Genomic DNA, 23,444 nt, shown 5'->3' with positions numbered 1-23,444 from the left:
TTTTTTCTCTTTGTTTTTGGCTTGTTGTTTTCCTTTGTTTATGGCCCATATGGGATATTGGTAGTGTGTGAGTGAGTTCTGATGTGTTTTTCCTCCTCCTGTCTGTCTTTATCATCGGTTATGATGCTGGTCTGTTCTAATAGTGTTCTAACTGGTAGTTTGTGTTCTGTGGATGTTCTGATGTCCAGAGGAGGTTCTGGTCTGTTCTAATAGTGTTCTAACTGGTAGTTTGTGTTCTGTGGATGTTCTGATGTCCAGAGGAGGTTCTGGTCCGTTCTAATAGTGTTCTAACTGGTAGTTTGTGTTCTCTGGATGTTCTGATGTCCAGAGGAGGTTCTGGTCCGTTCTAATAGTGTTCTAACTGGTAGTTTGTGTTCTGTGGATGTTCTGATGTCCAGAGGAGGTTCTGGTCCGTTCTAATAGTGTTCTAACTGGTAGCTTGTGTTCTCTGGATGTTCTGATGTCCAGAGGAGGTTCTGGTCCGTTCTAATAGTGTTCGAACTGGTAGTTTGTGTTCTGTGGATGTTCTGATGTCCAGAGGAGGTTCTGGTCCGTGTGTGTGGGTTTCCTGTAAACTGTTATTTTGATGCTGCTGTCTTCTCTGTGGTGAATGTTCATGTCCAGGAATGAAATGGTCCGGTTTATTTCCTCTTCGTGTGTGGATTGTATGTTTCCCGTGTCGTCCATGTTGTTCAGATGATCAGTGAGTTCTTGTGTGTGTCCAGATTTTATTATTTCCAGGATGTCGTGGACGTATCTTCTCCAGAGTGTGGGTCTGCAGAGCGGGGATGGCTTTGGTTTCCAGGTCCTCCATGAAAAAGTTACTCATTATGGCTGAAAGTGGATCTTTTTTTCAACTTTATTTTACCAGGTAAGATCAGATGAGAACAGTTTCTCCTTTACAATGATGACCTGGTCAGATGTGTCATTGCTAAACCTGGTTTCTGACTGTAGATTATTCCTTTCAACTGAAAATAGGTGGATTTGGCAATAAACCGGAGTAATGTGATGATGTCGTCTACTGGGAGGTTTGTGTGTTTTTTCAGTGTCCTGTCCTTCATGAGTCGTTCCTGTACGATGGGTAATGTGACGTCTAGGGGGTTTTAGTGATGAATGAAACTACGTCATGTCATATGAATATCTCCTCTTTTTCTACTGTGATATGGTTTAGTTCTTGTCCAGTTGTTTGGAGTTCTTGCAGTGATGTTGTGATGTACCAAGGAGGGGTTTGATGATTTCTACCAGAGCTTTATAAAGGTTGTAGGTGACTGATCTGATGCTGTCCACTATGGGGTGCAGTGCAGTGTCTTTTTGTGTATTTTGGGTGTTCCATATATCTGGGGGGGGTAACGTTGGCTGTGGGTATCAGATGGTTTTATGCTTCCTGTTTTATCTGTTTGGTTTCTAGTAGGGGTTTTAACACAGTTTTTAGGGTCCTTTGCTTTTGTTCTATGGGATGTTTTTTTCCAGTATTTCATTAAATTATCTGCTACAGAGAGAAAAGGAATAAAAGGAGACAGAAATGAGGGCAATTAAACAATTTACAATATTGTGCAAAATACCTCAAAACAAGATAAAAAACTGACTTGAAATTCTTTGAAAAGACTAAAGAAAATCTAAATTTTCCAAAACAACTTAAAATATTGTACAAAATTCCTCAACATAAAAACTGACTTGAAATTGTATGAAATGACTTAAAAGCTCAAAATTTGTCCAAAACAAGTTAAAATATTTGTCTCATAATCAAAATGTATCATGACCTGCTCAAAATGATAAAAACTGACTTGAAAATGTCTGAAATGACTTAAAAGCTTAAAATTCAACCAAAATGACTTAGAATTTGCCCAAAACTAATTAAAGTTCTGCACAAAATCACTGGAAACTTCAGTCTTGACTCATAATGTGTCCAAATGCATAAAGTTCCTGCTGTTGGGCCTGAATTTTAATACAGGTGTAACCAGGTGGTAAACAGAGGCAAGTAAATATCCTGAAAACCACTGAAATCCCTGTTTGTGACTCTTCTGCTGATTGTCGTTTTGGACAGCAGGGGGCGTATTGTTATTGTTGTATTGGGGGTAGTTTTGAGGTCAAAGGGCAAGATACTGGCAGTGGTGGGAACAGAACAAAGGGTTACTGGTTACTGTGGGACAGTAAGAAAACTGTAAATAATACCGTGCTATGAAAGACTGAATTATGAAATATAGTGACAGGATGGTAAATTGTTTGTTATTTGCATTAAAAATCCACTTTATGTCCGTGTACTGTGCTGAGGAGTACCGACAGTTCGAGCAGTGGTTCCCAACCTGTTTGGCTTGGAGCCCCCCCTTTAAGCTGCACTCCAGCCCCCAGCGGGCGTAACTCCATCTTTAGCAGAGAAACGAAGCTCCAGCAGTGTTTGTCCATCATACATGAGCAGCGACTTGATTTGTTGAGTGCCGAGGGTGAACTACAATAAAATCATCAACAAAACTGACAGTGAGAGACAAGCTGCCACACACACTGGCACCATCTTGACCCAAGCTGATCAATCATGATGTTCTTAGTTCCATGAAATATGAATGTATTATTATATGCATTGTGTTTTTGTGTTGGTTAATGATGAGATATTTCTAACTGCTTTTGTGTTACTGCAGTATGTGTTTAGAACAGAGGCTTATAGAGGGCAGTGTGGTAACTGTGGGTTTTATTTGCCCACTAGGTGCCACAGCCGTATGTTTCTGTTTTTAGTACTATTTCTGGTGCTGTTTCTCATATTTCTACTAATGTGTTGCGCCATAGGTTTTTGTAAAACACAATTCATTGTATAAATTCTATTAGATGTAAATAACTTGGGAAACAAAGAACCCCCACAAATTTAATTTGAAGTATTGGTTTCTGATTTAACCCGGCTTCAAATCTAATGTTAGATTCAGTGTTAAATCCACAAACAGAGAGACTTTTGGTGACTTTTCAGAGCGTATTTTAACATAAACTCAGACTTTTGATAGGGCTGGGCGATAAATCGATTTTATCGATTAATTCCAGTTTGTACTTAATGTCGATTTTGTTCGAAGGTTTTTATATTATCATTAATAGTTATGCTTAATAGCTATGGTATGAACTGTTACACATGATGTTTTTAGTACATAAGCTTACTGAAACCTGTACCTATTGTTTCAATGCATTTACCACCCCCACTGTATTTTACTGTATTTTTCCACACACACAGACCACACCTCACATTCACACCCACTCGCATATCATTAACTTGTGAACCCAACTGTATAAATAAAGGACGGCAGGGACCACCTCTTGGTAGCTCACACGAGACGTATCGTGTTGCACTGTGCGTGGGTTACCCTTGCTGCAAGTAAAAAGAAGCCACGTGTTGTTCATTACAGCGAGCGGTCCCTGGTTGGAGAGCCTTCCTCTCTAACGGATTTGTTTTTATGAAAATCGATTTTCTCATCAACATCCGCCACCAGCGCCTGCCTGCTGGGCTCCTGTAGTTCAGAGTGCGCCCACTGCGGGCTGCAGCTCATTTGCATTAAGTAGACTGGACTCCGGCGTGAGGAGATTAGGTAGGGGGCAAAAAAAAAAATTGGGTGAATCGGGATTTTTTGTGAAAAAATCGGAGATTTTTTTTTAAGGCCATATCGCCCAGCCCTAACTTTTGATGACTTTTCTGTTTGTATTTTAACATAAACTCAGAGTTTTGATGACTTTTCTGTTTGTATTTTAACATAAACTCAGACTTTTATTGACTTTTCAGAGCATATTTTAACATAAACTCAGACTGTTATTGACTTTTCAGAGTGTATTTTAACATAAACTCAGACTTTTATTGGCTTTTCAGAGCGTATTTTAACATAAACTTAGACTTTTATTGACTCTTCAGAGCGTATTTTAACATAAACTCAGACTTCTATTGGCTTTTCAGAGCGTATTTTAACATTCGGAGCTCTAACTCAGACTTTCCTCTCTTCTCCAGCATTAAAACTTTGTCTGCAGAGAGAAAAGAACGACTCCGTTTTTTGCCAGACTGGAGGATGTTGGAGGGAGTCTGTTAATCTCTCTGGACCTGACATTTGAAAACCTCCACCTCTCCTCACCCTCCCAGCCCACTGATGTGAGGAAATCCAGCTCTGAACAGACTGAACTCCTAAATCCCTCCTGGAAGCTTCACCCTGAACAGACAACTGCAACGCCGTGGTAACGGGCAGATTACAGGTAACAGGTGTAAACTGTTAGTAACGCTCAGAGTCACGTGATGCTGCTCCGTTTATGTAGCGAGGCAGAAAATAAGGACGGGAAGCCGCCACATTTAACAGATCAGAGTTTCCACAGACCAACAGTTCACTCTATTTATGCACTCTGAGAGGAAATTTATCGCTTATTTCTGTCAACCAAACTGGGTCAACATCATACTGTAGCATCAACTTCACATCACGTGGAATTTACACTGGAATTTATAAAGAAGCTGAGAGAAAACTGAATTCAAGTCGAGCTAACTTAACCTTCCTGTTGTCTTCATTTACAGGCACCAAAAAATATTGTTACCTTGTCTGAAAAAAATCAGCAAAAAAAATCCCCATATTTCTGAATATTTTGCAAAACCTTCAGGAAGAAAATTCCAATAATTCCTTAAAAGTTTCTTTTAAAAGTTTTATTCATAAAAAATTTCCTAAATTTGGCAAGATAAATCTTGTAAATATATTTAAAAAATGAGTAAAAATCTTCCAAAAAAATCCTAAAAATATCCAGTGATTTTATTTATATGTATATATATATATATATATATAATATATATATATATATATATATATATATATTTCAATAAAACTTGTAATGCTTTCTTTAAGAGCATTCATAAAAAAATCTGCGAAATTTGCTGGATTTTAGTTGATTTTGTTGTGAATGTTCTGAAGCATTTTAACATTTCCTTTAGCTGTAAACTGTCTGAAAATGACAAAAAAGATGAAACTTGGTGCAAAATTACTCACAAATTTCTCCTAATGAGATAAAACTTTGACAAACTGACTTGAAATTATCTGAAATTACCCATAATTTGTCCAAAAAGATTAAGAATTTGTGCATAAGTGGATTAAAAAGTGAATTCAAATTGAAGTGAATTCAAATTGAGGTATCTCTATTCTTCTATTTGCTTGTTTGGACTCAACAATTAAGACAATTTCACCAATTTTACTCAAGATTTGGCAAAAGTTCAACTAAAATAACTGGAAACTGTTCAAAATGAATCCAAATGACTTGATTTGCTCAAACAAGCGGAATCTTTGTGCAAAATGATCCAAAAACTTTTTCTAATTGACTAAATTGTATAAAATTACCCAAACATTTGCCCAAAAAGATTCAAAATGTATGCGATAAGTTGATGTGATCTTCTTGTTAAGCACATTTAACTTCTAGAATTAGGGTTAGGGTTTTAGGAATCTAACGTTCCTAAAACTGAAACGTTGTCCATCCTCCAGACGGATCTGAAGACCCGACCGGCCTCTGGGGCGGCGTTTGGTGAAGTTATCTCTGGAGGCTGCTGGAGGATAAATGTGGAGATCTGCAGATAGAAGCCAAGAAGATGAACGGAGCTGGAGAGGAAGAAGATCTACAGTGGTGTTCAAAATAATAGCAGTCCCACATCACTTTATCAGGACCGTCAGTGTTGATTTAACTTATTTCTGTAAGTTATACCTTGAAAAAAGAAACGGGGTGCTGGGGGGAGGAGGGGAGCAGGGCCATGCAGAGACCTTTGGAGGGGCAGGTGCTCAAAGTTAAAAGGGGGCACATGGAGCAAGAATTTGAAACATCATACAGAAACATACCTCATAATACAAGGTGCAGCAGTGGCTAAGTCTCAGGACTGCTGATCAGAAGGTCATTGGTTCAAACTCTGACCTGTGATGTAGTGTATGTGAGAAAAATTATTATTTTGAAGCTGAATTTACGTCATCATTAGACACTGGACTGTTTAACTGTGGCTACTCTTCCTGGAGTCCTTGCTTTTAAATTTCATACCTTTTCCAGACATGTACTGTAGAGCCACGGATTTGCTCCATGGTGCTGATTCATAATCTGCCCTTTATTATTCGTAGTGCTAATAATAAGTTTAAAAAATAATTAAATGATATAGGAATCATGTATTTAAATGTATTTGTACTTTTATTCAGTTTGACTATCCACTTTGCGCAGGACAGCAACGTTCTAAAAGTTTTATATTTTATATTTATGCATATTATATTTAATTTGTCTATATATACAAATGTTATCAACAAGTACTGATATCTTTAAATGAGAAGTTGAGAAAATCACAATTCAAATTCTTCTAATTATTATTGTTATCGTATTTGTACTGCAATAGTCCAAAATTATGTGAAAATGCATGTACGTAGTTTCAGTGAAATAACATAACCTCTGTCTCATTGCCTCTAGAAACAGGAAACAACTTGCAACTCACTGACAGTAAAATAATACATCTCTCTGATGCACTTTGCCCATGACAACAGAAACATACAGAAACAAAAAGAAGCCTGGCAGACTTTATCCTCTTAGCAGCTGTGTGGTTAACTAGCGGCTAGAACTGATGACAGGTGTGTGTGCAGAGTCAGACACACACACACAGGATGCTCACTTCATCAGTCATCTTGCAAAAATACACCGTACATAAACGAATCCCGCTGCAGAACCTCCTCTCCATCAGGACCATCAGTTGTTGATGTCCTCCCTCGGGTCTCCGGTTTCTAGACTAGCGGCGCTAGCGCAGAGCTACAGGGAACATCTGGACCCCTCAGAGCAGTGGGGGACGTCTACGTAGATCACGTGACCGACCGACGGTAGATCTGAGTTATTTTTAGTTTTGTTTTATTTATTATTTTGGGCCTCAGAGACTTTTACACACACACACACACACACACACACACACACACACTTACAAATAAAAACAAAATTAAATAGAATTTAAAAAAACAACTTTGACAACAGGGCACTTTGGGCATCAAGGAGCAAAGGGGCAGGTGCTTCGGCCCCCTCCGCCTCCCCCCACCCCCCTCCGCCTCCCCTGCTGAAGAAATACCACAATCTTGGGATTAATCAAAAATAAAACCCTAACTCTATGATATACAAGAACTGTCGCCCTCACCTGTTGTCTAAACGGGACAAACCACAGTATTTCAACCCCAACTTAATTATTGACAAAACAATATAGAAAACAGCGGCGGACTACTTCCAGCTGCGGAGGGACACCCTTTTCCAGCTAGCTGCAATCTGACGCAGTGACGCAGCAGAGTGCAACTGACCAGGGCGGAGGGATACGTCATTCTGCTGGGAGAAGAGACACCGCGAGGAGGTAAGTTATCTTCTGAAAGTGCTTTTGAGTTTTTGTTGATAAAATTTAATAACAATGGCAGTTTCTTCTGTGATAAAATGGAATAAAATCAGCACATTGACAGAGCTTTGCGAATTTGACTACATTTCCGTGTTTTTCTCTATGCTAATCTATCGCGTTAATCATAGTTTGAAATGGCGCATTAGTAAACTACACCACTGTTGTCAATGGCGGACATTTTAGTTGAGGGGCGTTCATTTAGGTTAGAAATGCTTCCGACGTGACAGGAGCAATAAAAAAAACTTTGGAATTCAACATTTGCCTGCAAGCAACTTCTGGCTAACGTTACCCTTTTGTTAGCTAGCTAGTTTGCACACAGTTAAAGTTGTGCCGGTATGCCCGCGAAACTGAGCCCCCCTCCCCTCCCCTCCCCTCCCTCCCCTCCCCGGATCAAAAGGGCCGCTATTTGTCTATTTGTCCATCTGCACGGTAAGTTTTAACTTGTGAAATAACACGTTAATGAAGTCTAAAGACTTGGACGCTTATATTTACTGCATATAGTCAACGTATTTGTCGATGGTCCGAGTGTTTGAGGGGAGGCATTTGTGTTTGTACGACGTATAGTCATGAAACGAGCTGAAATACTGTGAATTTCTTGCATTCACGCTGTTTATCTACCATCGCTCTCTCTCTCTGTATTCATCCTCTTGCTCGCTCTATCACAACAGAGCTCCTCTACCGCAGCTGCTCTGGGGATGAAGATCTCTGTCAGGGTGCAGCACTGTCTGAACTGTGTGGCTTGTCTAGTTTATCTTTCTCTACTTTTACTAATTATTCTACAGTCTACAGTTAATCTGGTGGTTATTAAATTGATTATTCCATAAAAGGTCAGAAAATAATATTGATGTAGTTCTTTTTTTTAAATTCCAAAATATTTTTATTGTTTTTCACATGAAAATATCAGTACATTTGTATAAATCAATGGCTCACAAGGTCTTCTTAACCCTCTGGCTATGTTCAAAAACAACATCCATTCAGTTTGTTTGTGGCCATTTTTGGCTCCCAACATACTGAGTCTGTAATTTTTTTAGATTTTTTATCTTTTTTGCTACTTTTACTGCATAAAGTTTTTAACTAACATCAATTCTTATCATACATATAAAATATTCATTTATTTTAATATTTTTAACCCTTCAAATGCCAGTTTGTTTGCACAAAGCACTTGTTGAAAAACAACCTCAGAAATGACCATTATCTATATTCCCAGTGCTATCGGTTTTTCTTGTTTTATTAATAGCACAGTCTGAGATATGTAATTCATTAACAGCAACACTGATTATGATGCATTATTATTTTTGAGCATAGAGAGGGTTAGCCTAACCCTAACCCTTCCTCTCAGCGTGTTCGTGGCCAAAAATGGCCACTCCATTTGTATTCCAAAATGCTTTAAAATTTATATATATTTTTTAAAAATTCCACTTTCATCAGCTTAATTTTTCAAATTTGCATCAGTTGTGATCATAAAAACCAAAATTTCATTCAAATTCAGAATTTTAACCCTTTAAATGCCTTTTAGATCACATAATGCTAATGATCTAAAAGGGGAGAAACGCATAAAATCACATTTTTTAACCAACTAATACATGCTTCCTGATTTAGTTTTTAAGCATAATTGCAGCTATATAAATGTCAAAAAACAAAAAAACTCCCTCTCAGCGTGTTCGTGGCCAAAAATGGCCACCCCCTGTTTGCAGTCTCAAAATGCTTTAAAATTAATATATATAAAAATATTTTTCCACTTTTACCAACTTGATTTTTAAAATTTGCATCAGTTCTGGCCATGAAAACCAAAAACCAGAATTTTGACCCTTTAAATGCCTGTTAGATAACATAATGATTTATAAAGGGAGAAAAGCACAAAATCACTTTTTTAAATAAAAATAATACATGCTGCCTGATTAATTTTGCTAAATGTTTGTCAATAATTAGCAGTATCAATGATTTTTCTGCATCATTAACTTTTTTGTGCACTGACAAAAAAAAGAAGAAAACTACCACCTAGTGTTTTTAGAAAATGCAGTAAAAAAAAATACCGCATTATTTTCTACTTTCAACAGTCAAGTTTTTAAAATTAGAATCAGTCTTGACCACGAAATCCAAAATTTCTTTCAGCTTCAGAATTTTAAATCTTTAAATTTGATTTGAGAAAAAAATGCACAATACTTGTTTACTTTGAAAAACAACAACATTTATTTTTATAGAGGGGTGGTACTGGATTGAAATGCAGGGTCTCTTTATTAGTGGGAAACCAAAGAATTTTCCCATTATGAGATATCCATTCAGCCGCCAGCTCCTCTGTATCTGCCATTACCTGTAGCTGTGTTTTTTTGTTTAACCGCTGTGTCTGTATTGTCCTCACCCGCTGAGGAGGAAGAATCAGGTACTGGCTGGTACTCCTCATCATCAGTAGAGTGGTGCTGTCATCCTCTGAGGAGGATGTGTCCTCATCTTCACGAGAGGATGTGTCCTCATCTTTGGTAGATGTCGTCTCTTCAAGTGCAGTGGATTTCTCCCCATCTTCGCTCTCTGATCGCATCACAAACTCAAGTGCTTGAAGCAGTGAATATGACCTTCTCGCCATCTTGCCAGAGTAAAAATGATCTGGGAGCTGTTGGGCTGCTGATAGCATTAGTACTGACTGCACCTGCATAAAGTCCAGGACAGATTTCTAAACGGTGTTGTAGATTGTTTTTGTTTGCCCTGCAGCTGCATCTTTGCAAGATGTCCTGTTATTTTTTTTTGGAGACTAGATATTTGGGTGTCTGAGGTCTATTCTGTAGTTGTGTGTGGCACTTTTTATGAAAACAACAAAGCTACAGTTGCTTTCAACATGTGCATCAAAGTCAAGTTTGCCTGGGACACTCAAAGCTCAACAGCCTGCATCAGCAGAAATTCACTGCAAGCTGGATCTAAGATGCAATAATTTATTTCTCTCTACATTTTTTTGTGCTGCAATTTCATGTACAGACACACTTTTCATTATCTGACATCCTTAAGATCACACCTGTGTCAGAATTGTGTCATTCATTTACTCCATTGGAGGGCAGTAAGTCATCATACGCCCCTATTGGAAACTAAGAATATTACATGAAATTGCTCCTTTGGCCAAAAATAGACAAATGACATAATCTGGTAGAAAACATTAAAAACTACAATTTTGAAATGTTGAGTTAGGAATGAAAGCAATTTTACCCAACTTGTATGCTTTAGTACTGTGAATAACAAGGAATGAAAAAATGTAGTTTACATGGGTTTCAATTGGCCAAAAATGGCCACGATGGAGCCAAGAGGTACAATTGTATGTATACAGTATATGAGCTGAAGATGAGCTAAGAGCTGAAGTTGAAAATTGAAAGATCTGAAAAGAATCCAGACCCCAAGGAAATTTCATTCCATTTGCATTAACACAGCTGAAATGGTCAAAAAAAGAAAGCAAAATTGATTCACATTATACTTTTTCAAAACATGCAGCTCATTTTGGGTTTTTTTCTCTTGCAGTTGTATAAAGCAGCCATTTCATCAAGCAGGAGGTTGACCCTTCAAAGTGTTATGCAGTGCCTTGATAAAGAGGTATGTATAGTGTGAATTTGTCAATGTGAACTGTAGTGAACTAGTATTGCATGAGCTCACTTTTGTCTAACTTTATGTAGGACACAAATCAGAATAGGAGGACAGCTGCCCTTCTTGGTGGTCGGAGGATAACAAACGAGGAAGACCAACGTCAGGATGTAAGAAAATTAACATGTTTATATTAATCATTGACTAGATTTACTGATATTCATTTTAAACAAAAGTAAACATTCTTTTTTCCCCACAACATTGCAGAACCTTTTTCATTACCACTTTCAGTTTTTATTAGGTCACCTGAGGCAAAGTGAAGGACCGAAATTAATTACAAATTTTAAAGATCCCAGGCTGCCCAGAACCCTATCCAGATATGGTAGAATCCAATACACTTTGTGGATGGAAGGGTCCAGGCCCCAGGGTTTCACATTTGGCAAAGTTTATTTCCCTTATCTATAGTAATCGTAACCTTGATGCCCTAGAAATTAAGATCTTGATAAGTTTGTGAAGTTTGCATTCAATCCTCAAGTAATGAAGCCGCTAAAGTGGTGACAAAACCCACACCCACTCCACACACACATCTCTGAATTAAAAACATTGGCTTAATCTATGATGGAGCTGAAAAAATCTGACCCACCAGCATTAGGTGTTTGCTTCTTACATGACTGTAGCAGCATAAATCCTAAAATCACGCACTTTGTTGAATATAAATTGATTTAGTTATGTGGTCTACCATTCAAAACGTGGATTCGTATTTTTTTTTCCATAAACAACAAAACTGACTACATCAAAAATTCAGGTGACCGTCAAGTGCCACGGGCCTCTTGTTTTTGTTTTGTTTAAGCTTTGCTCTCCATGCTTGTTGCCGGCTCCTCAGTACCTTCAAGGTAGGTAGTCCAGCGCTGCAACTCAATGACAGGAACTAAAATGGGGTCGTGTGGGGATCTTTCTTGCACTCATCTCATCTGTCGTCGTCTCTGAGCCCAGCCAGCCTCCAGTTGCGGGCCAATATTAATCTTTTACTGTAATATTTTCTCTAATATTCATCTTTTACTGCAAAATTTTAGCTCTAACATTCACATTTTACTGCAGTATTTTTGCTCTAATATTCATCTTTTACTGCAGTATTTTAGCTTTAATATTCGCATTTTTCTGTAGTATTTTCATCTTTTTTGCAGTATTTTAGCTCTAATATTCACATTTTACTGCAGTATTTTAGCTCTAATATTCATCATTTACTGCAGTGTTTTAGCTCTAATATTCATCCAGAGTCTCTGTCTCTCTCTCTGTGTCTGTCTCTCTGTCTGTCTCTCTTTCTCTGTCTGTTGTGTCTGTCTCTGTCTTTCTCTGTCTTTCTCTGTGTATCTCTCTGTCTATCTCTCTGTCTGTCCCTCTCTCTGTCAGTCTGTCTGTCTCTGTCTGTCTGTCTGTGTCTCTCTGTCTGTCTCTCTCCCTCTCTGTCTGTGTCTCTCTTTCTCTCTGTCTTTCTCTCTCTCCCTCTCTGTCTCTCTCTGTCGGTGTTTGTATGTGTCTCTGTCTGTCTGTCAGTCTGTGTCTCTCATTGTCTTTCTCTCTCGGTGTCTCTCTCTCTCTGTCTGTGTCTTTGTTTGTCTCTCTTGGTCTGTGTCTCTCTCTCTCTGTCTCAGTCTGTGTGTGTGTCTCACTGTGTTTGTGTCTCTCTATTTATCTGCCTTTCTGTGTCTGTTGGTCTGTGTCTCTCTCTCGCTCTCTGTCCTCTAGCTGCAGGCTCCTGTTGCCCCGGTCTCTGAGCACTGCCGGCCGGCTGGTTGGCTGGCTGGCTCCCTCCTGTTGCCCCGGTCTGAGAACCCAGCGCTGTGTTGTTGCCCCGATATGAGAGCACAGTGCTGTCTTGTTGCCCCGGTCTGAGAACAGAGTGCTGTCTTGTTGCCCCGGTCTGAGAGCACAGCGCTGTCCTGTTGCCCCGGTCTGAGAACAGAGTGCTGTCTTGTTGCCCCGGTCTGAGAGCACAGCACTGTCTTGTTGCCCCGGTCTGACAGCCCAGTGCTCTCCTGTTGCCCCGGTCTGAGAGCACAGCGCTGTCTTGTTGCCCCGGTCTGAGAGCACAGCGCTGTCTTGTTGCCCCGGTCTGAGAGCACAGCGCTGTCTTGTTGCCCCGGTCTGAGAGCCCAGCGCCCTCCTGTTGCCCCGGTCTGAGAGCACAGCGCTGTCCTGTTGCCCCGGTCTGAGAACAGAGTGCTGTCTTGTTGCCCCAGTCTGAGAGCACAGCGCTGTCTTGTTGCCCCGGTCTGAGAGCCCAGCGCTCTCCTGTTGCCGCGGTCTGAGCGCACAGTGCTCTCCTGTTGCCCCGGTCTGAGAGCCCAGCGCTGTCTTGTTGCCCCGGTCTGAGAGCCCAGCCCTCTCCTGTTGCCCTGGTCTGAGAACACAGTGCTGTCTTGTTGCCCCGGTCTGAGAGCACAGCGCTGTCTTGTTGCCCTGGTCTGAGAGCACAGTGCTCTGCTATTGCCCCGGTTTGAGAGCACAATGCTGCCTTGTTGGCCCGGTATGAAAGTACAGTGCTGTCTTGTTGCCCCGGTCTGAGAGCCCAGCCCTCTCCTGTTGCTGGGCTGTTGTTGCCTCCGCTGTCTTGGGTTCTCTGAACTCTGTCTTTCTCTCTGACCTTTGTCTGTCTGTCTGTCTGTCTCTGCTCTCTGTCCGTTTGTCTCTCTGAGCTCTGGTCGCCTCCGCTGTCTTGGGTTCTCCGGGCTGTGGTCGCCTCCGCTGTCTTGGGTTCTCTGAGCTCTGGTCGCTTCCGCTGTCTTGGGTTCTCCGGGCTGTGGTCGCTTCCGCTGTCTTGGGTTCTCCGGGCTGTGGTCGCCTCCCCTGTCTTGGGTTCTCTAAACTCTGTCTTTCTCTCTGACCTTTGTCTGTCTTTCCCCTTGACCTCTGGTGGCCTCCGCTGTTTTCGGATCTCTGAACCCTTTCTATCTGTCTCTCTCTCTGAGCTTTTTCTGTCTGTCTCTCTCTTTGACGTCTGTTTGTTTATGTCTTTGAGCTTTTCCTTTCTGTCTGTCTCTGCTCTCTGTCTGTTTGTCTCTCTGAGCTCTGGTTGCTTCCGCTGTCTTGGGTTCTCCGGGCTCTGGTCGCTTCCCTTGTCTTGGGTTCTCCGGGCTGTGGTCGCCTCCGCTGTCTTGGGTTCTCCGGGCTGTGGTCGCCTCCGCTGCCTTGGGTTCTCCGTGTTGTGGTCGCCTCCGCTGTCTTGGGTTCTCCGTGTTGTGGTCGCCTCCGCTGTCTTGGGTTCTCCGTGTTGTGGTCGCCTCCGCTGTCTTGAGTTCTCCGGGCTGTGGTCGCCTCCGCTGTCTTGGGTTCTCCGGGCTGTGGTCGCTTCCGCTGTCTTGGATTCTACGAGCAGCGGTCGCCTCCGCTGTCTTGGGTTCTCCGTGCTGTGGTCGCTTCCGCTGTCTTGGGTTCTCCGGGCTGTGGTCGCCTCCGCTGTCTTGGATTCTCCGGATTGGGGTCGCCTCCGCTGTCTTGGGTTCTCCGGGCTGTGGTTTCCTCCGCTGTCTTGGGTTCTCCGGGCTGTGGTCGCCTCCGCTGTCTTGGGTTCTCCCTGCTGTGGTCGCCTCCGCTGTCTCGGGTTCTCCGGGCTGTGGTCGCCTCCTCTGTCTCGGGTTCTCCGTGCTGTGGTCGCTTCCGCTATCTCGGGTTCTCCGGGCTGTGGTCGCCTCCGCTGTCTCGGGTTCTCCGGGCTTTGGTCGCTTACGCTGTCTTGGGTTCTCCGTGCTGTGGTCGCTTCCGCTGTCTTGGGTTCTCCGGGCTGTGGTCGCCTCCGCTGTCTTGGGTTCTCCGGACTGGGGTCGCCTCCGCTGTCTTGGGTTCTCCGGGCTGTGGTCGCCTCCGCTGTCTTGGGTTCTCCGGGCTGTGGTCGCCTCCGCTGTCTTGGGTTCTCCGTGCTGTGGTCGCCTCCGCTGTCTTGGGTTCTCCGTGCTGTGGTCGCCTCCGCTGTCTTGGGTTCTCCGTGCTGTGGTCGCTTCTGCTGTCTTGGGTTGTCCGGGCTGTGGTCGCCTCCGCTGTCTTGGGTTCTCCGGGCTGTGGTCGCTTCCGCTGTCTTGGGTTCTCCGGCTGTGGTTGCCTCCGCTGTCTTGGGTTCTCCGGGCTGTGGTCGCTTCCGCTGTCTTGGGTTCTCCGGGCTGTGGTCGCCTCCGCTGTCTTGGGTTCTCCGGGCTGTGGTCGCCTCCGCTGTCTTGGGTTCTCCGGGCTGTGGTCGCTTCCGCTGTCTTGGGTTCTCCGGGCTGTGGTCGCCTCCGCTGTCTTGGGTTCTCCGGGCTGTGGTCGCTTCCGCTGTCTTGGGTTCTCCGGGCTGTGGTCGCCTCCGCTGTCTTGGATTCTCCGGATTGGGGTCGCCTCCGCTGTCTTGGGTTCTCCGGGCTGTGGTCGCCTCCGCTGTCTTGGGTTCTCCCTGCTGTGGTCGCCTCCGCTGTCTTGGGTTCTCCGGGCTGTGGTCGCTTCCGCTGTCTTGGATTCTACGAGCAGCGGTCGCCTCCGCTGTCTTGGGTTCTCCGTGTTGTGGTCGCTTCCGCTGTCTTGGGTTCTCCGGGCTGCGGTCGCCTCCGCTGTCTTGGATTCTCCGGATTGGGGTCTCCTCCGCTGTCTTGGGTTCTCCGGGCTGTGGTTTCCTCCGCTGTCTTGGGTTCTCCGGGCTGTGGTCGCCTCCGCTGTCTTGGGTTCTCCCTGCTGTGGTCGCCTCCGCTGTCTCGGGTTCTCCGGGCTGTGGTCGCCTCCACTGTCTCGGGTTCTCCGTGCTGTGGTCACTTCCGCTCTCTCGGGTTCTCCGGGCTGTGGTCGCCTCCGCTGTCTCGGGTTCTCCGGGCTTTGGTCGCTTACGCTGTCTTGGGTTCTCCGTGCTGTGGTCGCTTCCGCTGTCTTGGGTTCTCCGGGCTGTGGTCGCCTCCGCTGTCTTGGGTTCTCCGGAATGGGGTCGCCTCCACTGTCTTGGGTTCTCCGGGCTGTGGTCGCCTCCGCTGTCTTGGGTTCTCCGGGCTGTGGTCGCCTCCGCTGTCTTGGGTTCTCCGTGCTGTGGTCGCCTCCGCTGTCTTGGGTTCTCCGTGCTGTGGTCGCCTCCGCTGTCTTGGGTTCTCCGTGCTGTGGTCGCTTCCGCTGTCTTGGGTTCTCCGGGCTGTGGTCGCCTCCGCTGTCTTGGGTTCTCCGGGCTGTGGTCGCTTCCGCTGTCTTGGGTTCTCCGGCTGTGGTTGCCTCCGCTGTCTTGGGTTCTCCGGGCTGTGGTCGCTTCCGCTGTCTTGGGTTCTCCGGGCTGTGGTCGCCTCCGCTGTCTTGGGTTCTCCGGGCTGTGGTCGCCTCCGCTGTCTTGGGTTCTCCGGGCTGTGGTCGCTTCCGCTGTCTTGGGTTCTCCGGGCTGTGGTTGCCTCCGCTGTCTTGGGTTCTCCAGGCTGTGGTCGCCTCCGCTGTCTTGGGTTCTCCGTGCTGTGGTCGCCTCCGCTGTCTTGGGTTCTCCGTGCTGTGGTCGCTTCCGCTGTCTTGGGTTCTCCGGGCTGTGGTCGCCTCCGCTGTCTTGGGTTCTCCGGGCTGTGGTCACTTCCGCTGTCTTGGGTTCTCCGGCTGTGGTCGCCTCCGCTGTCTTGGGTTCTCCGGGCTGTGGTCGCTTCCGCTGTCTTGGGTTCTCCGGGCTGTGGTCGCCTCCGCTGTCTTGGGTTCTCCGGGCTGTGGTCGCCTCCGCTGTCTTGGGTTCTCCGGGCTGTGGTCGCTTCCGCTGTCTTGGGTTCTCCGGGCTGTGGTCGCCTCCGCTGTCTTGGGTTCTCCGGGCTGTGGTCGCTTCCGCTGTCTTGGGTTCTCCGGGCTGTGGTCGCCTCCGCTGTCTTGGATTCTCCGGATTGGGATCGCCTCCGCTGTCTTGGGTTGTCCCTGCTGTGGTCGCCTCCGCTGTCTCGGGTTCTCCGGGCTGTGGTCGCCTCCACTGTCTCGGGTTCTCCGGGCTGTGGTCGCCTCCGCTGTCTTGGGTTGTCCCTGCTGTGGTCGCCTCCGCTGTCTCGGGTTCTCCGGGCTGTGGTCGCCTCCACTGTCTCGGGTTCTCCGTGCTGTGGTCGCTTCCGCTGTCTCGGGTTCTCCGGGCTGTGGTCGCCTCCGCTGTCTCGGGTTCTCCGGGCTTTGGTCACTTCCGCTGTCTTGGGTTCTCCGTGCTGTGGTCGCTTCCGCTGTCTTGGGTTCTCCGGGCTGTGGACGCCTCCGCTGTCTTGGGTTCTCCGGACTGGGGTCGCCTCCGCTGTCTTGGGTTCTCCGGGCTGTGGTCGCCTCCGCTGTCTTGGGTTCTCCGGACTGGGGTCGCCTCCGCTGTCTTGGGTTCTCCGGTCTGTGGTCGCCTCTGCTGTCTTGGGTTCTCCGGGCTGTGGTCGCCTCCGCTGTCTTGGGCTCTCCGGGCTGTGGTCGCTTCCGCTGTCTTGGATTCTACGAGCAGCGGTCGCTTCCGCTGTCTTGGGTTCTCCGGGCTGTGGTTGCCTCCGCTGTCTTGGGTTCTCCGGGCTGTGGTCGCTTCCGCTGTCTTGGGTTCTCCGGCTGAGGTTGCCTCCGCTGTCTTGGGTTCTCCGGGCTGTGGTCTGTTCCGCTGTCTTGGGTTCTCCGGGCTGTGGTCGCCTCCGCTGTCTTGGGTTCTCCGGGCTGTGGTCGCCTCCGCTGTCTTGGGTTCTCCGGGCTGTGGTCGCTTCCGCTGTCTTGGGTTCTCCGGGCTGTGGTCGCCTCCGCTGTCTTGGGTTCTCCGGGCTGTGGTCGCTTCCGCTGTCTTGGGTTCTCCGGGCTGTGGTCGCCTCCGCTGTCTTGGATTCTCCGGATTGGGATCGCCTCCGCTGTCTTGGGTTGTCCCTGCTGTAGTCGCCTCCGCTGTCTCGGGTTCTCCGGGCTGTGGTCGCCTCCACTGTCTCGGGTTCTCCGTGCTGTGGTCACTTCCGCTGTCTCGGGTTCTCCGGGCTGTGGTCGCCTCCGCTGTCTCGGGTTCTCCGGGCTTTGGTCGCTTCCGCTGTCTTGGGTTCTCCGTGCTGTGGTCGCTTCCGCTGTCTTGGGTTCTCCGGGCTGTGGACGCCTCCGCTGTCTTGGGTTCTCCGGACTGGGGTCGCCTCCGCTGTCTTGGGTTCTCCGGTCTGTGGTCGTCTCCGCTGTCTTGGGTTCTCCGGGCTGTGGTCGCCTCCGCTGTCTTGGGTTCTCCGTGCTGTGGTCGCCTCCGCTGTCTTGGGTTCTCCGGGCTGTGGTCGCCTCCGCTGTCTTGGTTTCTCCGTGCTGTGGTCGCTTCCGCTGTCTTGGGTTCTCCGGGCTGTGGTCGCCTCCGCTGTCTTGGTTCTCCGGGCTGTGGTCGCTTCCGCTGTCTTGGGTCCTCCGGCTGTGGTTGCCTCCGCTGTCTTGGGTTCTCCGGGCTTTGGTCGCTTCCGCTGTCTTGGGTTCTCCGGGCTGTGGTCGCCTCCGCTGTCTTGGGTTCTCCGGACTGTGGTCGCCTCCGCTGTCTTGGGTTCTCCGGGCTGTGGTCGCCACCGCTGTCTTGGGTTCTCTAAACTCTGTCTTTCTCTCTGACCTTTGTCTGTCTTTCCCCTCTACCTCTGGTGGCCTCCACTGTTTTCGGTTCTCTGAACTCTTTCTATGTGTCTCTCTGTCTGAGCTTTGTCTGTCTGTCTGTCTTTTTGATCTTTGTTTGTCTATCTCTTTGAGCTTTGTCTATCTGTCTGTGTCTGCTCTCTGTCTGTTTGCCTCTCTGAGCTCTGGTCGCTTCCGCTGTCTTGGGTTCTCTGAGCTCTGGTGGCCTCCGCTGTCTTGGGTTCTCCGGGCTGTGGTGGCCTCCGCTGTCTTGGGTTCTCCATGCTGTGGTCGCCTCCGCTGTCTTGGGTTCTCCGGGCTGTGGTCGCTTTCGCTGTCTTGGATTCTCCGGACTGGGGTCGCCTCCGCTGTCTTGGGTTCTCCGGGCTGTGGTTTCCTCCGCTGTCTTGGGTTCTCCGGGCTGTGGTCGCCTCCGCTGTCTTGGGTTCTCCGGGCTGTGGTCGCCTCCGCTGTCTTGGGTTCTCCGTGCTGTGGTCGCTTCCGATTTCTCGGGTTCTCCGGGCTGTGGTCGCCTCCGCTGTCTCGGGTTCTACGGGCTTTGGTCGCTTCCGCTCTCTTGGGTTCTCTGTGCTGTGGTCGCTTCCGCCGTCTTGGTTTTTCCAGGCTGTGGTCGCCTCCGCTGTCTTGGGTTCTCCGGGCTGTGGTCGCCTCCGCTGTCTTGGGTTCTCCGGGCTGTGGTCGCTTCCGCTGTCTTGGGTCCTCCGGCTGTGGTTGCCTCCGCTGTCTTGGGTTCTCCGGGCTTTGGTCGCTTCCGCTGTCTTGGGTTCTCCGGGCTGTGGTCGCCTCCGCTGTCTTGGGTTCTCCGGACTGTGGTCGCCTCCGCTGTCTTGGGTTCTCCGGGCTATGGTCGCCACCGCTGTCTTGGGTTCTCTAAACTCTGTCTTTCTCTCTGACCTTTGTCTGTCTGTCCACTCTACCTCTGGTGGCCTCCACTGTTTTCGGTTCTCTGAACTCTTTCTATGTGTCTCTCTGTCTGAGCTTTGTCTTTCTGTCTGTCTTTTTGATCTTTGTTTGTCTATCTCTTTGAGCTTTGTCTATCTGTCTGTGTCTGCTCTCTGTCTGTTTGCCTCTCTGAGCTCTGGTCGCTTCCGCTGTCTTGGGTTCTCTGAGCTCTGGTGGCCTCCGCTGTCTTGGGTTCTCCGGGCTGTGGTGGCCTCCGCTGTCTTGGGTTCTCCATGCTGTGGTCGCCTCCGCTGTCTTGGGTTCTCCGGGCTGTGGTCGCTTTCGCTGTCTTGGATTCTCCGGACTGGGGTCGCCTCCGCTGTCTTGGGTTCTCCGGGCTGTGGTTTCCTCCGCTGTCTTGGGTTCTCCGGGCTGTGGTCGCCTCCGCTGTCTTGGGTTCTCCGGGCTGTGGTCGCCTCCGCTGTCTTGGGTTCTCCGTGCTGTGGTCGCTTCCGATTTCTCGGGTTCTCCGGGCTGTGGTCGCCTCCGCTGTCTCCGGTTCTACGGGCTTTGGTCGCTTCCGCTGTCTTGGGTTCTCTGTGCTGTGGTCGCTTCCGCCGTCTTGGTTTTTCCAGGCTGTGGTCGCCTCCGCTGTCTTGGGTTCTCCGTGCTGTGGTCGCTTCCGCTGTCTTGGGTTCTCCGGGCTGTGGTCGCCTCCGCTGTCTTGGTCTTGCCGGGCTGTGGTCGCCTCCGCTGTCTTGGGTTTTCCGGGCTGTGGTCGTTTCCGCTGTCTTGGGTTCTCCGGGCAGCGGTCGCCTCCGCTGTCTTGGGTTCTCCGTGCTGTGGTCGCCTCCGCTGTCTTGGGTTCTCCGTGCTGTGGTCGCCTCCGCTGTCTTGGATTCTCCGGGCTGTGGTCGCCTCCGCTGTCTTGGGTTCTCCATGTTGTGGTCGCCTCCGCTGTCTTGGGTTCTCCGGGCTGTGGTCGCTTCCGCCGTCTTGGTTTTTCCAGGCTGTGGTCGCCTCCGCTGTCTTGGGTTCTCCGGGCTGTGGTCGCCTCCGCTGTCTTGGGTTCTCTAAACTCTGTCTTTGTCTCTGACCTTTGTCTGTCTTTCCCCTTGACCTCTGGTGGCCTCCGCTGTTTTCGGATCTCTGAACTCTTTCTATCTGTCTCTCTCTCTTAGCTTTTTCTGTCTGTCTGTCTGTTTGACCTCTGTTTGTTTATGTCTTTGAGCTTTTCCTTTCTGTCTGTCTCTGCTCTCTGTCTGTTTGTCTCTCTGAGCTCTGGTTGCTTCCGCTGTCTTGGGTTCTCCGGGCTCTGGTCGCTTCCCCTGTCTTGGGTTCTTCGCACTGTGGTTTCCTCTGCTGCCTTGGGTTCTCCGGGCTGTGGTCGCCTCCGCTGTCTTGGGTTCTCTAAACTCTGTCTTTGTCTCTGACCTTTGTCTGTCTTTCCCCTTGACCTCTGGTGGCCTCCGCTGTTTTCGGATCTCTGAACCCTTTCTATATGTCTCTCTCTCTTAGCTTTTTCTGTCTGTCTGTCTGTTTGACCTCTGTTTGTTTATGTCTTTGAGCTTTTCCTTTCTGTCTGTCTCTGCTCTCTGTCTGTTTGTCTCTCTGAGCTCTGGTTGCTTCCGCTGTCTTGGGTTCTCCGGGCTCTGGTCGCTTCCCCTGTCTTGGGTTCTTCGCACTGTGGTTTCCTCTGCTGCCTTGGGTTCTCCGGGCTGTGGTCGCCTCCGCTGTCTTGGATTCTCCGGGCTGTGGTCGCCTCCGCTGTCTTGGATTCTCCGTGTTGTGGTCGCCTCCGCTGTCTTGGGTTCTCCGGGCTGTGGTCGCCTCCGCTGTCTTGGGTTCTCCGGGCTGTGGTCGCCTCCGCTGTCTTGGGTTCTCCGTGCAGCGGTCGCCTCCGCTGTCTTGGGTTCTCCGGGCAGCGGTCGCCTCCGCTGTCTTGCGTTCTCCGGGCAGCGGTCTCCTCCGCTGTCTTGGGTTCTCCGGGCTGTTGTCGCCTCCGCTGTCTTGGGTTCTCCGTGCAGTGGTCGCTTTCGCTGTCTTGGGTTCTCTGGGCTGTGGTCGCCTCCGCTGTCTTGGGTTCTCCGGGCTGTGGTCGCCTCCGCTGTCTTGGGTTCTCCGTGCTGTGGTCGCTTCCGCTGTCTTGCGTTCTCCGGGCTGTGGTCGCCTCCGCTGTCTTGGTTTTGCCGGGCTGTGGTCGCCTCCGCTGTCTTGGGTTTTCCGGGCTGTGGTCGCTTCCGCTGTCTTGGGTTCTCCGGGCAGCGGTCGCCTCCGCTGTCTTGGGTTCTCCGTGCTGTGGTCGCCTCCGCTGTCTTGGGTTCTCCGTGCTGTGGTCGCCTCCGCTGTCTTGGGTTCTCCGGGCTGTGGTCGCCTCCGCTGTCTTGGGTTCTCCATGTTGTGGTCGCCTCCGCTGTCTTGGGTTCTCCGGGCTGTGGTCGCCTCCGCTGTCTTGGGTTCTCCGGGCTGTGGTCGCCTCCGCTGTCTTGGGTTCTCCGGGCAGCGGTCGCCTCCGCTGTCTTGGGTTCTCCGGGCAGCGGTCGCCTCCGCTGTCTTGGGTTCTCCGGGCAGCGGTCGCCTCCGCTGTCTTGGGTTCTCCGGGCAGCGGTCTCCTCCACTGTCTTGGGTTCTCCGGGCTGTTGTCGCCTCCGCTGTCTTGGGTTCTTCGGACTGTGGTTTCCTCCGCTGTCTTGGGTTCTCCGGGCTTTGGTCAGTTCCGCTGTCTTGGGTTCTCCGTGTTGTGGTCGCCTCCGCTGTCTTGGGTTCTCCGGGCTGCGGTCGCCTCCGCTGTCTTGGGTTCTCCGGGCTGTGGTCGCCTCCGCTGTCTTGGGTTCTCCGTGCAGCGGTCGCCTCCGCTGTCTTGGGTTCTCCGGGCAGCGGTCGCCTCCGCTGTCTTGCGTTCTCCGGGCAGCGGTCTCCTCCGCTGTCTTGGGTTCTCCGTGCTGTGGTCGCTTTCGCTGTCTTGGGTTCTCCGGGCTGTGGTCGCCTCCGCTGTCTTGGGTTCTCCCTTCTGTGGTCGCTTCCACTGTCTTGGTTTCTCCGGGCTGTGGTCTCCTCCGCTGTCTTGGGTTCTCCGGGCTGTGGTCGCTTCCGCTGTCTTGGGTTCTCCGGGCTGTGGTCGCCTCCGCTGTCTTGGGTTCTCCGGGCTGTGGTCGCTTCCGCTGTCTTGGGTTCTCCGGTCTGTGGTCGCCTCTGCTGTCTTGGGTTCTCTAAACTCTGTCTTTCTCTTTGACCTTTGTCTGTCTTTCCCATTGACCTCTGGTGGCCTCCGCTGTTTTCGGATCTCTGAACTCTTTCTATCCGTCTCTCTCTCTGAGCTTTTTCTGTCTGTCTGTCTGTTTGACCTCTGTTTATGTCTTTGAGCTTTTCCTGTCTGTCTGTCTCTGCTCTCTGTCTGTTTGTCTCTCTGAGCTCTAGTTGCTTCCGCTGTCTTGGGTTCTCCGGGCTCTGTTCGCTTCCCCTGTCTTGGGTTCTTCGGGACTGTGGTTTCCTCCGCTGTCTTGGGTTCTCCGGGCTGTGGTCGCCTCCGCTTTCTTGGGTTCTCCGGGCTGTGGTCGCCTCCGCTGTCTCTGGTTGTCCGTGCTTGTGGTCGCCTCCGCTGTCTTGGGTTCTCCTGTGCTGTGGTCGCCTTCCGCCTGTCTTGGTTTCTCCAGGGCTGTGGTCGCCTCCGCTGTCTTGGGTTCTCCGTGCTGTGGTCGCTTCCGCTGTCTTGGGTTCTCCGGGCTGTGGTCGCCTCCGCTGTCTTGGTCTTGCCGGGCTGTGGTCGCCTCCGCTGTCTTGGGTTTTCCGGGCTGTGGTCGTTTCCGCTGTCTTGGGTTCTCCGGGCAGCGGTCGCCTCCGCTGTCTTGGGTTCTCCGTGCTGTGGTCGCCTCCGCTGTCTTGGGTTCTCCGTGCTGTGGTCGCCTCCGCTGTCTTGGATTCTCCGGGCTGTGGTCGCCTCCGCTGTCTTGGGTTCTCCATGTTGTGGTCGCCTCCGCTGTCTTGGGTTCTCCGGGCTGTGGTCGCTTCCGCCGTCTTGGTTTTTCCAGGCTGTGGTCGCCTCCGCTGTCTTGGGTTCTCCGGGCTGTGGTCGCCT

General features: G+C 49.1%; 1 long non-coding RNA gene across 1 annotated transcript; it reads left to right on the top strand.

Annotated features, from left to right (window-relative positions):
* The first annotated feature begins 532 nt into the window (after window positions 1–532).
* LOC111588213 (uncharacterized) lies at window positions 533–4,215 on the top strand. Its single transcript, XR_008602345.1, has 2 exons — window positions 533–871; window positions 3,971–4,215. It is a non-coding gene; the product is annotated as an uncharacterized LOC111588213 (long non-coding RNA).
* Window positions 4,216–23,444: the final 19,229 nt, after the last annotated feature.

This window comes from Amphiprion ocellaris, chromosome 7 (genome assembly GCF_022539595.1).
Source record: "Amphiprion ocellaris isolate individual 3 ecotype Okinawa chromosome 7, ASM2253959v1, whole genome shotgun sequence".
In the NCBI taxonomy this organism is placed as follows: Eukaryota; Metazoa; Chordata; class Actinopteri; family Pomacentridae; genus Amphiprion; species Amphiprion ocellaris.
Note: the sequence above shows the minus strand (reverse complement) of the source record. Positions and strands in the feature narration are given on the sequence as shown.